The sequence below is a fragment of the Rhinoderma darwinii genome, chromosome 4, assembly GCF_050947455.1.
Source record: "Rhinoderma darwinii isolate aRhiDar2 chromosome 4, aRhiDar2.hap1, whole genome shotgun sequence".
NCBI classification, from domain to species: Eukaryota; Metazoa; Chordata; class Amphibia; order Anura; family Rhinodermatidae; genus Rhinoderma; species Rhinoderma darwinii.
The window spans coordinates 400,281,870-400,295,409 of record NC_134690.1 but is presented as its reverse complement, the minus strand read 5'-3'; the positions used below and the strand labels follow the sequence as shown (position 1 = coordinate 400,295,409).

Here is a 13,540-nt window from a genome sequence, read left to right as displayed (position 1 = left end):
GGAAAGCTGGGTGACAAACACTATGGGAGCTGCAATGGCAGTCATGTCAGTGTAAAAATAAGAAATTCCGTCAGGTGTTATTCAGTGGTGACATCAGTGAGGGAGGAAGTAGCTAACTTCTAGTTCTACTTGGGTTTCAATACAAATCAATGTGGCTGTAGCCTGGGACATGCCATGAAATGAAATATAAGACATGGGATTGTTAACAAACAGATGTAGCAGTTCTATTGTCCTTGTATTTTGTATCGATGGTCAGTGACCGAGTGACCAAAGAATGATCCCTGTAGCCTACAAAATGGCTGACTATAGCTGTAACTTTGTAAGAGTAGGAAAAGCAGCTCTGTAACCCAAACTGCTGCAGTAAGTGTGACCATAGACATGAGATGTTTGTTGTGTATTTTTTCTATTATTACTTTCATGTCCTCAGGTGGATTTCTGCTCTTGATGACTTTGTTAATTCAGTCTTCAAAATGAACTTGATTCCCATGATAGTCTTCATTGTTCTTGTTGCTGGTCATCTTCTTCTGCCTTCTCCTCTTCTAAAAAAAATTGCACAAAGTCACATATTGTATCTTATGCCCCGCCCCCTTATACAAGACACACCCCAAACTGCGGCATTAGAATCACAAATCGTGCATATTATCCCTTTTCTTAACACCCCAAAATTAATACAAACTCCAGACCCCTTAAATAAACAAAGACTTCTTAAAGAAATACAGCCTCGGAACAGACCCCCTAAATACAGACTCCAGATCAATCCCCTTAAATACAGAACCTAGACCAGACCCTCTAAATAAATACAGGCTTCAGACTAGACCTCCTATAAACAGACCCCAGACACGCTACATAAATATATACCCCAGGCCAGATCTGTAGATACATTATGGGGAGATGTAGGCATGTCTGCGGCGGTGCCCAGGAGTGAAGTGGACTGCAGGAACGGGGGGGGGGAATGTCCTATGATTTTGTGTACACAGCTCTTATGGTGACCTATGTGTCTCCATGGTAATAGACTACAAACATATCCCTGTGTGAAGTCTGATCTTGCAGTTATGTGTAACTCCTCTCCAGGGCTGGCCTTAGGGGTGTGCGACCTGTGCCATTGCACAGGGCGCATCACTCCAGCAAGTGGAAGGGGGCGCTGCGCTGGCTCCCTTCCCCTGCTTGTTTCAGAAGCGCCCGGGCCCGGCGACTCAGCAACCGCCTTTCCGCCCGGGGCGCTTCTTCACTCAGTGGCGTCGCTACCGAAGTAGCAGCCATAGTGGCCGCTAGCGCAGACACCCAGCATGCGGGCGCGCGTCTGAACGGGACCCCCATGGCCGGCTGCCACTATCAGCCGCTGCGGCTACTACAGCGGTAGCGACACCAGTATAGCAGAGCAGGGAGGTATCTCCCTGCTCTGCTATCTACTAGTGCCACTGTAGTGCCCTGATGGAGTGCTTGATGTCTCTGTCTATATATGAACAGTGACATCAGGGGCAACTCGTGAAGCGGAATCCCCGTCCACAGCGTTGCCGACTCTGTGACCGGGGATTCCACTCCAGGAGAAGCCCTTGTGTCCATTTATGGACAGAGACGTCAGGGGCTTCTCCTGGAGTGGAATCCCCGGTCACAGGGGGATTCTGCTTCTTCAGAGACATCAAGTGGAGCGCTCTAGGAGAGGAATCACCGTCCACAGGGGGATTCTGCTCCTTCAGGGAGCTACAGTGGTGCTACCTATAGGAAAGGGGGGGGTGCCATCTACAAGGGGGCTGTTGGCTGTGTGGCACTACCTACAGGGTGCTGTGCAGGACTACCTACAAGGGGGCTGTGCGGCACTACCTACAAGGGGGCTGTGTGGCACTACCTACAAGGAGGCTGTGTGGCACTACCTACAAGGAGGCTGTGTGGCACTATCACAGGGGGAATCTGAGTTGCGGGCTGATGGTCATTTTACTGCGAGTGAGGGGCTGATGGTGATTTTACTGCGAGTGGGGGCTGATGGTCATGTTACTGTGAGTGGGGGGCTGATGGTCATGTTACTGTGAGTGGGGGGCTGATGATCATGTTACTGTGAGTGGGGGGCTGATGATCATGTTACTGTGAGTGGGGGGCTGATGGTCATGTTACTGTGAGTGGGGGGCTGATGATCATGTTACTGTGAGTGGGGGGCTGATGGTCATGTTACTGTGAGTGGGGGGCTGATCATGTTACTGTGAGTGGGGGGCTGATGATCATGTTACTGTGAGTGGTGGGCTGATGGTGATTCTACTGTAAGTGGGGGGCTGATGATCATGTTACTGTGAGTGGTGGGCTGATGGTGATTCTACTGTGAGTGGGGGGCTGATGGTCTTCAAGCGGTTTCAACCTCTGAACTCCAATTGAAATTATTAGGGGGCAGTAAATTCCTGCGTCGCTCATTTGGAGCTTTTTTCCCTGCGTCTTTTGCATTCGCTTCAACGGCTTAAAAAAAAGGCAAAAAAAAAAAGCTCAAACAACGCTGTCAATTCCAGAAGGTATTTTAAGGCACTTTTTTTTTTTTGGCTTACAAAAAACGCTGTGTGAACAGACCCTACGAGTGCAGTGCTTGTTTTTAGCCGTTTTCTGTCTTTCCCGAGACAATTATTGGTAGGGGGGCCCTGAGGAAATTTTATTTTTCCAGTGATTCCTCGAGTCCGGAAAGGTTGGGAAATTCTGTACTAGGCTACAAGATCACGCCGGCCGACGCAAGGATCCTGTCGTGGAGCAGCTCAGTTCGTGGTGGGGCCTAGGTGAGTGCAATTTTTTTTTTGTTTAGGGGCACTGTCTACAAGGGGAGGTGGGGGGCTGTATGGCACGATCTTTAAGGAGTTGGTGGGGGATTATGGCACTGTCTACAGGGAGGCTATATGGCACAATTAAAAGGGGAGCACTATCTACAAGAGGGGGGTTGTGTGTGGCAGCCAGAGAGGGGGGCATTATACTGTGTGGGGGCCACTAAGTGGACATTATACTTTGTATGGGCACTGCAGGGGGAAATAAACTGTGTGGGCATAATACTGTGTCCTTGAATGGGTTATAATATATTATATTATTATTATACTGTATGGGGGGCACTAAAGGGGCATTATACTGTGGGGAGCATTATACTTTTTTTATGGGGTATTTTTTTTATGAGGGGGTGGGGCGGCGAAAAATAATTTCGCACAGGGCGCCATCTATCCTAATACTGGCCCTGCTCCTCTCCCTCCATCCCCTTTTTCGGAGATGGAAGAGAGTAAGGCTATGTTCACACGGTAAACTAAAAACGGCCGTGAAATTCGGAGCTCATTGCAAGGGAAAACAGCACCTGATTTTCAGCCGTTTTTAAAGCATCACGTGTTTTTTATGCGTTTTTTACGGACGTTTTTAGAGCTGTTTTTCTATTTTGACAATGAAAAATGGCTCCAAAAACGTCTCAAACATAAAACAAACGGCTGCGTAAAAAACGCCCCGTGGGAACGAAACGCAGTTTTTCCCATTGAAAACAATGGGCAGATGTTTGGAGGCGTTCAGCCGTCCGTATTTCTAGCCGTTTTTCGGGGCGTTTATGGCCTAAAAAACAGCTGAAAATAAGCCGTGTGAACATACCCTAAGGGTATGTGCACACACACTAATTACGTCCGTAATTGACGGACGTATTTCGGCCGCAAGTCCCGGACCAAACACAGTGCAGGGAGCCGGGCTCCTAGCATCATACTTATGTACGATGCTAGGAGTCCCTGCCTCGCTGCAGGACCATTGTCACGTACTGAAAACATGATTGCAGTACGGGACAGTTGTCCTGCAGCGAGGCAGAGACTCCTAGCATCGTACATAAGTATGATGCTAGGAGCCCGGCTCCCTGCACTGTGTTCGGTCCGGTACTTGCGGCCGAAATACGTCCGTCAATTACGGACATAATTAGTGTGTGTGCACATACCCTTACACATGACTGCAGGATCAGACTTCACGCGGGTTTGTTTGTAGTCTGTTACCATGGAGACGCATCGGTCTCCATAAGAGCTGCATACAGCAGTGCAGAACATTGTCATTATGTAAAGGCAACATTTTTCCTTTTCTCAATTAAAGTGTAAGAAGGGAATTGCATAAGTTTTCATCCCCTTATATATATATATAAAAGGGGCAATCTGAGAATCTTTACAGGGCTGTGGACATTTAATTCACCAGGAGACTATAAGAGCCGTTTATGGCAGCCTGTATTCTGTTGATGGAGCATTTTACATAGTTTATCAGTGAAGCTCCAGTGAGTGTGAAATCCCTGCAGCTTCTGGACTCCAGTATGGGAGGAAGTCCTTTATTAATATATAATAGGGCGTGATTATTTATGCAATCCCATAAAACAGTAGCGTAGGTTCACCAAAGGGGGAATATTCCAAATTTTAAATCCTGTATCATCTCAGTGACGGACTCTATACATGACTGCGGACGCTGCGAATATTTACATAAGCCGGGCGCTTGGCGTCTCCTCACTAGAACGTGTCTGTGTTTGCCGTATGGAAACAAGTGTCTGTTTGTGATGTCACATGTTACCAGTTTCCACAGAAGACGTTCAGGAGCATCGCGTTTCACGCCGGCTTTTGGATACAGCTTCGAGTATCAGGGTTTAGTAGCGAGAAAGGAAATGCATGGAAAATAAAAGCACAGTAACTGATCCGGGCGCTGAGTGGAATTACAGGATGCTTTTTAAGGTTTAACCTGTATCTACACCGCCCTGGAACGGCAACTGATCCTCGTCATGCAACATCTGCACCTTAAACACATCCCAAAAAAATAAATCATCTGTAAATATATAGAAAAAATCTTTTAATCTTTTTTCATTACAATGATGCTTGAATACCATTATCTACTATGTATACTATATTACAATATTACATAAAGGGAACTACATAACTGCTAATCAATTGTTTTTACATTTAAAGGGTTTCCCCAGGAGTTTATTATATATGAAAAACTATGCATGAAGTAAAAAAAAATAAAAAAAAAAAATTGCCCCCAGTCTTTACAATGCTGAGCAGCTCGCTGTGGGCAGGGCTATAGCTTTTGGATTACAAAATAATTGGATAGATAGATAGATAGATAGATAGATAGATAGATAGATAGATAGATAGATAGATAGATAGATAGATAGATAGATAGATAGATAGATAGATAGATATGAGATAGATAGATAGATAGATAGATAGATAGATAGATAGATAGTGTCCTAACTTTTTTAAACTCCCTAAATTGCAAATCCATCTAAACCCCCTCGTCCCCGTTTTACTGTAGATCCCTTGCAATTCCGGGAAGCATGTGACTGCTACTACAACTCCCATAGGAATTATCACTTCTCTCTCATCCAAATGGTAAATTTCAGTGACTATTCAGATTCACAGATGAGGACCCTAAGAACAGAAGGGGTCAACCGTTATAGGAGTTGTAATGATGGCGGCCGTTCTGGATAACCCTGTAGAAGAGGATCTCAACTTTTTGCTAAGGATGTCCACCTTTGCAACAATCTTTTGTTTATTGCCCCACTTCATCTAAAATTTAAATTGGATTAATTAAAAATGTCCTATTGTTCTGTTTTTACAGCTCCTATGCAGAGCTGTGTGTCTCCATGGTAACAGACAACAAAGAAATCCTGTGTAGTCTGATCCTCTAATCATATTTCCTTATATCTGTACCTTGCTTTAAGCTAACGTACATCCGTTAGGTTAGTAAGACTTAGGGGAAAGATAAAAGAGAATATTACTGCAGGATCAGACTACACAGAGTTGTTTTGTAGTCTGTAACCATGGAGACACATAGGTATGCATAGTAGCTGAATACACAAAATGGGAGATTTTTAACAAAGACAAAGAAAGTTGTTTTGATTTTTTGTATTTAGATTGGAGAAATAAAATAAATGGTAACAAGCGCTCCTGAGCTCCCCCTATTGGCGGCTGCAGGCATTGTATTGTTTGAAGAAGCACTCATTAGTCACCTATTGTGCCATTATATATATTGGTACTAGTATTACCTCCTGGTGTAAATTTCAAGTTTTCTTCTCGTCCGTTTGGTCGCATGATTCAACGGTGACCCCCTTCTTCTGTGGGGTCCAGTAAAATAATTTATTCATTAAACATATATTTTTTTAATGTGGGAGCCTATAGATATAGCGTCCGTCACGGCCTCCGTCAGACAAATACGTGATGGGCTTTTCATGACGTATACGTTAAACGGATGCCGCTATTGAGCACCTGTCACAGCCTATGTTAAGCTTTACCCAATGCATACGTCAAATGTAGGCAAAAAAATGTGATGTGAACATAGCCTAAGAAACTGCGGCAAAAACATGGTGTACTTAACTTGCAATTTCGCCATGAATTTTGCACACATTTTCTTGGCGAAGTAGTAGTAGGGCTTTTTATGTATAAGTCTTTGTTGCCGAGTCCCTATTTGATGTTATCATTGCAGCACAAAACAGGACCAGCGTTCCCTATATGGTGTTTGCGGCTGCGCACCTTCCACAGTCTGCCCGCTCACTAAACCTTAAAGCCTGGGCACTGTCACAGGCGACGGGCAGATGCAGTGGCGTCGCTAGCACCGGAGGGAGCCCCGGTGCTAGCGACAGCCAAATTCACTTGTATCTGAGTCCTCAGTACGCAGATATAAATGATTATTATAAGCTGCGGGTCACGTTAGGCCTGCAACCTATAAGGCGCTGGGAAGACTCCCTGCGCAAGCAGGCGTGATGACATCACTGCATCATGTTGGTCTGCGCATGCATCCCGCCCGCAAGGTTGTGCATCGCTCCGTCGAGGAAACGGGGGCAAGGTAAGTACAATTTTTTTTAATTTTTTTATGGAGTGGGGGCTATGTGGCAATATACATGGGGGGATTGCTGTGCAGCACTTTATACAAAGGAATTGGGCTGGGTGGCATTATATACAAGAGAGGGGGCTGTGTGGCCCTATATACAGGGGGGCTGTGTAGCACTATATACACAAGGGGGTGTGTGGCACTATATACAAGGGGGGCTGTGTGGCGCTCTCTACAGGGGGTCTGTGTGGCAAATCAACAAATCAACACTGACAGCGTACGGGCAGTGGTATCGGGGTTATGCATTTTTAATAAAAAGTTTTCAATCTTTCTAATATTCTTTGTGTATCAATTCCTTGCCATTTTCAAGATTTCTGCTTGCTATCAATGTATGGAGCCCATCTTGTTTTTCTGGTTGCTGAAAAAAAACTGTCTTGATTATGTTCAACTTATGCAGGTGCAGGGTTTGTTACAGTGTATCAGAGCTCTCTCTTGTAGCTAGCCCTGCAGTGGTGTCAGTTAGACCAGCTCAGGACAGGATTCCAGTCTCTGGATGTAAACAGGAATTTTCACTGACAGTAAGCTGAGATCTTACAAAATATGGGAGGGGCCTGTGCACATTTGCATAATTGTGGGCTTTCAAATGTCCTGCGAATGGGGATGCAAATATTGGGAGGTCAGAGAAGCTCAGATATGAGGAGCTGTTTGATGAGATACTCACTGCCCCTGTGCCTGTCTAATATATGGAGGAGAACTTCCCTAAGGGTTCCCTATATATATATATATATAAGACTCTATAAGGGGTTTCCTTTTTTTAACACTTCATCTTATCTACCGTTATCTGTTCTTCAATTCAAAGAAGTTCCAGAAACTTCACAGGTCCAGTAAAAAAAAGTTGTATAGATGCTGGAGAAGAACATCATCTTCGTTCATGAATAATTCATCTATCACAGGTCTGAGCTTAGACATAACACTTCAGCTAAGGTAATGATTCTTTAAGTTTAAAGGGGTTCTCCGCTTTGGACAGTTCCTACTTGTTAGAAAGGTTCCTTGACAATAAGCAGATCACAAAGTGTCTACCTGCTGGATCCCCAGTGATCGGCTGTGATCTGTGGGGAAACCTGGCAGTAAGTGTTCAGTTTCCCTGCAGCGCCACCACAGGAGAATTGAAGTATTACACAATGTCCATTCATATCATTATGTTGTTTGTGTCCACTCTGACCAAGAAATGATGATCCTGAACAGAGGACCCCCCTCTATTAACTATTTAACAATTAATTCCCAAGTTTTTTTTGACTTATTGAATGAGTTCTCTTTTCACCCCGGGAATAACTTTGGCCAGCCGACCACCCTTGGGAAGACTCACCCCTTTCCTAGGTTGTCCCCATATGGAGATTATGTTCTTTTTGTCATTTGATGGAGTTCCATATTCTTGGAACACGTGTTATCAACCTTTCCATATTTACAGATTCCAAAAACAGTCTTCTCGTCTACCACAAAGGTTCACCCCTGTTCCAAGTCTCCTCCATAAGGACATATTGACACTGGTCATTGGTTTCTATTGCAGTACATTGCCAGCCATCACAGTGTGTACAGGGTCTGCCACTCAGCTTTTAATAGCCTCTAAATCTGCAATTGACTCCCAATTGCTCATCTTCTCCCACTAGGATTTCCATTTGTCAGTCTTCACTGTTGATCTTGCATTCCATTCATAAACCAGAAAGCTCCGCATGGATGGACCTATAGGTCCCTTTCATATAGGAGAGTGCTACACTGCATGGGATTGTGGGAGTACAGAACATATGAGTATTATTATCAGGAGCTGCAATCTCTGGGTCCTCCTGCAATAGATCATTCACTATAGATTCAATGTATCTTCTCATTTATGAAGAATAGTTTTCATAGCTCTTCCCTATACAATGGCGTGCTTAATAAATCATGGAAATTGAGCTTAGAACCAAACCAATTCATTTTAATTTAATTAAAAGAAGAGCATCATGGGACATATTATCTCCAGCGTCTTTTCATTTACTTTTATTTTCATTTCTTATTGTGTTTTTTTTTATGTCTAATGGAATACGGACTAATTACAGATATTATTGATTTCCTGAGCATTGTCATCTACAGCAAGAGAGGAAAAGCAATGGCTGATAGTTTGGAATCCACTAGAAGAAGAATGGAGTAATTATCCGAGACCTTTATATCCAGCGTCCTCCTAATGACCCGGCTTATTAATTGGGACTCCATGTTTATTTTAATGGGGAATTTCACTTTAAATGATCTCCTGATGTGTCAGTCCACTATAACGGTGGCGGTCAAGGAGAACTTGACCCCTAATGATTCCCAAAGTAAAGTGTCCGTGGTGTCCGAACCCCTTGATCACTGAATAAGAGTTAATACAATTTGGAATTTCAAGTGCCATTGATGTCATCGGAGAAGCCTCAGGGTAGTGAAGGAACGCACCATTGAAAGCCGATAAATATGTTGGAGATTCCAACTTAAAGTGAATGTCGATCCTTGAAAAACATTTTGTCCAAAATTCTGTGCTAATTAATTTATGAATATATCTTTACAGGCATCAGATTCATTTTTCTGATACAGAGTTCCAAATCCCATGTACAGACAGTTAAATTATACAATTCTGTCTGCCTGAAGCCACCACTAGGGGGAGCTTAGGAGCTTATGCCAGTATGCAGTGAACTCCTGAGCTCCCTCTAGTGGTGGTTGCAGGCAGACAGAATTTTATCATGTAACTCTATGGCTATGCAGGGGATTTGGTGCTCTGTTTCAGGAAAAACAGAGCTCAGACACTTGGGGTATGTGCACACACAAAATTCATTTTCTAGTCAAAGAAAAAGGGCTCCAAAAACGTCCCAAGAATGCCCAAGAACGGAACAGAATGCCGTATTTCCCATTGAAATCAATGGGCAGATGTTTGGAGGCGTACTGCTTCTATTTTTTCAGGCGTTTTTCGGGGCGTAAACGCCCCAAAATACACCTGCAGACATTCCGTGTGCACATACCCTAATAAAGATTTATTAAGAAATTAATCAGCACACAAATTTTAAACCTAGAACGACATGGGTTCAAAATGTGGAGATTCTTAATCAAGTCTTATCCTATGGTGTCTAGCAATCAATTCTGATATTCAATGAAACCTGGAAAGTCTTAAATTCCCCTATAGCGCCACCACAGGGGAGATGAAGCATTGCACTGTCCGTGTCATGCATTCCTAACGCTATTTTTCCCGTCAAGATGACGGACATCTTGGTGGAACCTGACGGACCCCGTGGGTCGGTCAGGCGCAGCATCATGGCTACTATTGGAAACGGAAGTTAGGACGCAGGTGTGAACAGAGCCTAACTTACAGGTAACAACATATACTTAGACACAGCAACTTATGGCTGCTCATGCAAGGCCAAGCTCTCCGTAGAAGCTAAATAGCATATAAATCTGTATTATTATACATACTTTGCCCCCAACCCACTTACCTTAATCTGCTTTGCTTGTGTGTCAGTCTTTACTACAGTCCTGTCATTCTATTCATGAACCAAAGAGATCAGGATCAACAGATGTATAGGTCCCGGCCAGACAAGAGTGTTGCGCAACTCTGCAAGGAATTGTGGGAGAACAACTAAAATAGATGTTATATACAATAAAAGCAATGGTGCATCGGTGGCTACAATGTATTGAGGCTGCCGGCCCTTTAAATCTTAAAACTACTGTCCATGAAAGAATAACATTGATTAAAATCGGACTCATTAACAGATCCCATTTCTGAGTCGTCCGTCTTTACATTACTTCATCTAAGAATCTAGAATTTCCAAATTAAGTATGAGCCCTCGCCAGGTCTGTATCACTGTCACAGCGCAGCATGCGGTCAGCCGGGAAGAATGTCAGATATGGCTGCCGGTTACAATGATTGTTTCCATAGTTCTAAACACAGACGAGATGTAAATGATGTAATAATGTATCTACAAAGAGTCCGGGGACAGAACATAAATCTGCGCGGCGGACGCTCCAACCGCGTTATCTTGACTTTGTCACATTAACGACGTTACATTTTCTATATCTACTGACTGACGATGCGAGGAGGATGCACGGACCAATCATTGTCCTCCCTTCATTTGTGTGGATTAGGGGGATCGGTCTCATGACAGGAACCCCTGTCTATATGCCCTATTAGGCCCCATGCACACGGCCGTGCCCGTATTCACGGGCCGTGATTGCGGGCACGGCCGGCCGCTGACAGCCACTCGCGTTTTCAGCCCGTGCTCCTTTGCAAAGTGTGGGAGCACGGCCTGTAAAAAGCATGTCCTATCTTTTGTGGTACACTTCCACGGCCCGGACACCTTCCCGTAAATAAACGGGAAGGTGTCCGTGGACAATAGAAGTGAATGGGTCCGCAATTACTGATAATTTTTACGGTCGTGTGCATGGGGCCTTAGGGAATATCAATGTCATAGAGGGGGGTCCCCCGAGATGCTCCTGCTATGGCGTACAGAGCTCTTCCATGCATTACATAGACGACCATTCATTTGAATAGCTGGCATGCAGTTCTACATTTCCCCTATAGTGGCCGCTGCAGGGGAAATGTGTGGTTATTGCTCCCAGAGAAGCCAGACCTGCAGCGATCAGCTGATCACTGTGTCGGCCTCTTTTTAAATTGTCATAAGACAATTGTGAGCAATTGATACAGAAGGTACAATATATTGAAAAATTGTCTGCAGTACTCCAAAATATCAGCAAAAAGCTGAAATATATAATTTTAATATTAGATAGTAGGGTGTAAACGATTGGGTGTAGGGGAAAACGGCAGAGGTAAACTTACCCGGGTCCCACCCTACTGAACCCTGCTTCATAGCCAGATATGTACACAGATCATCTCTGTTATATGGAATAGCAGGAGTATACAGAGGAATAATATTGTGTCCGGCACTAATATAGGAGCACTGTGGCTGATAATAATATAGGAGCACTGTGGCTGATACTAATATAGGAGCACTGTGGCTGATACTAATATAGGAGCACTGTGGCTGGTAATAATATAGGAGCACTGTGGATGGTACTAATATAGGAGCACTGTGGCTGATACTAATATAGGAGCACTGTGGCTGATACTAATATAGGAGCACTGTGGCTGGTAATAATATAGGAGCACTGTGGCTGATACTAATATAGGAGCACTGTGGCTGATACTAATATATAAGCACTGTGGCTGGTACTAATATAGGAGCACTGTGGCTGATACTAATATAGGAGCACTGTGGCTGGTAATAATATAGGAGCACTGTGGCTGATACTAATATTGGAGCACTGTGGCTGATACTAATATAGGAGCACTGTGGCTGATACTAATATAGGAGCACTGTGGCTGATACTAATATAGGAGCACTGTGGCTGATACTAATATAGGAGCACTGTGGCTGATACTAATATAGGAGCACTGTGGCTGATACTAATATAGGAGCACTGTGGCTGATACTAATATAGGAGCACTGTGGCTGATACTAATATAGGAGCACTGTGGCTGATACTAATATAGGAGCACTGTGGCTGATACTAATATAGGAGCACTGTGGCTGATACTAATATAGGAGCACTGTGGCTGATACTAATATAGGAGCACTGTGGCTGGTAATAATATAGGAGCACTGTGGCTGGTGATAATATAGGAGCACTGTGGCTGGTAATAATATAGGAGCACTGTGGCTGGTACTAATATAGGAGCACTGTGGCTGGTAATAATATAGGAGCACTGTGGCTGGTAATAATATAGGAGCACTGTGGCTGATACTAATAGAGGAGCACTGTGGCTGATACTAATATAGGAGCACTGTGGATGGTACTAATATAGGAGCACTGTGACTGATACTAATATAGGAGCACTGTGGCTGATAATAATATAGGAGCACTGTGGCTGATACTAATAGAGGAGCACTGTGGCTGATACTAATATAGGAGCACTGTGGATGGTACTAATATAGGAGCACTGTGGCTGATACTAATATAGGAGCACTGTGCCTGATAATAATATAGGAGCACTGTGGCTGGTACTAATATAGGAGCACTGTGGCTGATACTAATATAGGAGCACTGTGGCTGATACTAATATAGGAGCACTGTGGCTGATATTAATATAGGAGCACTGTGGCTGATACTAATATAGGAGCACTGTGGCTGATACTAATATAGGAGCACTGTGGCTGGTAATATAGGAGCACTGTGGCTGGTAATAATATAGGAGCACTGTGGCTGGTAATAATATAGGAGCACTGTGGCTGATACTAATATAGGAGCACTGTGGCTGATACTAATATAGGAGCACTGTGGCTGGTAATAATATAGGAGCACAGTGGCTGATACTAATATAGGAGCACTGTGGCTGGTAATAATATAGGAGCACTGTGGCTGGTAATAATATAGGAGCACTGTGGCTGATACTAATATAGGAGCACTGTGGCTGATACTAATATAGGAGCACTGTGGCTGGTAATAATATAGGAGCACTGTGGCTGATACTAATATAGGAGCACTGTGGCTGATACTAATAGAAGAGCACTGTGGCTGATACTAATATAGGAGCACTGTGGCTGATACTAATATAGGAGCACTGTGGCTGATAATAATATAGGAGCACTGTGGATGGTAATAATATAGGAGCACTGTGGCTGGTGATAATATAGGAGCACTGTGGCTGATACTAATAGAGGAGCACTGTGGCTGATACTAATATAGGAGCACTGTGGCTGATACT

General features: G+C 43.9%; 1 long non-coding RNA gene across 2 annotated transcripts; it reads right to left on the bottom strand.

The window, feature by feature from the left end:
* Positions 1-201: 201 nt before the first annotated feature.
* LOC142761437 (uncharacterized) lies at positions 202-10,701 on the bottom strand. Of its 2 annotated transcripts, none has more exons than XR_012883643.1 (4): positions 10,585-10,701; positions 10,275-10,417; positions 6,002-6,070; positions 202-539 (listed from the first exon to the last, which is right to left on the bottom strand). It is a non-coding gene; the product is annotated as an uncharacterized LOC142761437 (long non-coding RNA). The 2 variants fall into 2 exon arrangements; XR_012883644.1 differs by having other exon boundaries at positions 10,275-10,393.
* Between the last annotated feature and the right edge of the window lie 2,839 nt (positions 10,702-13,540).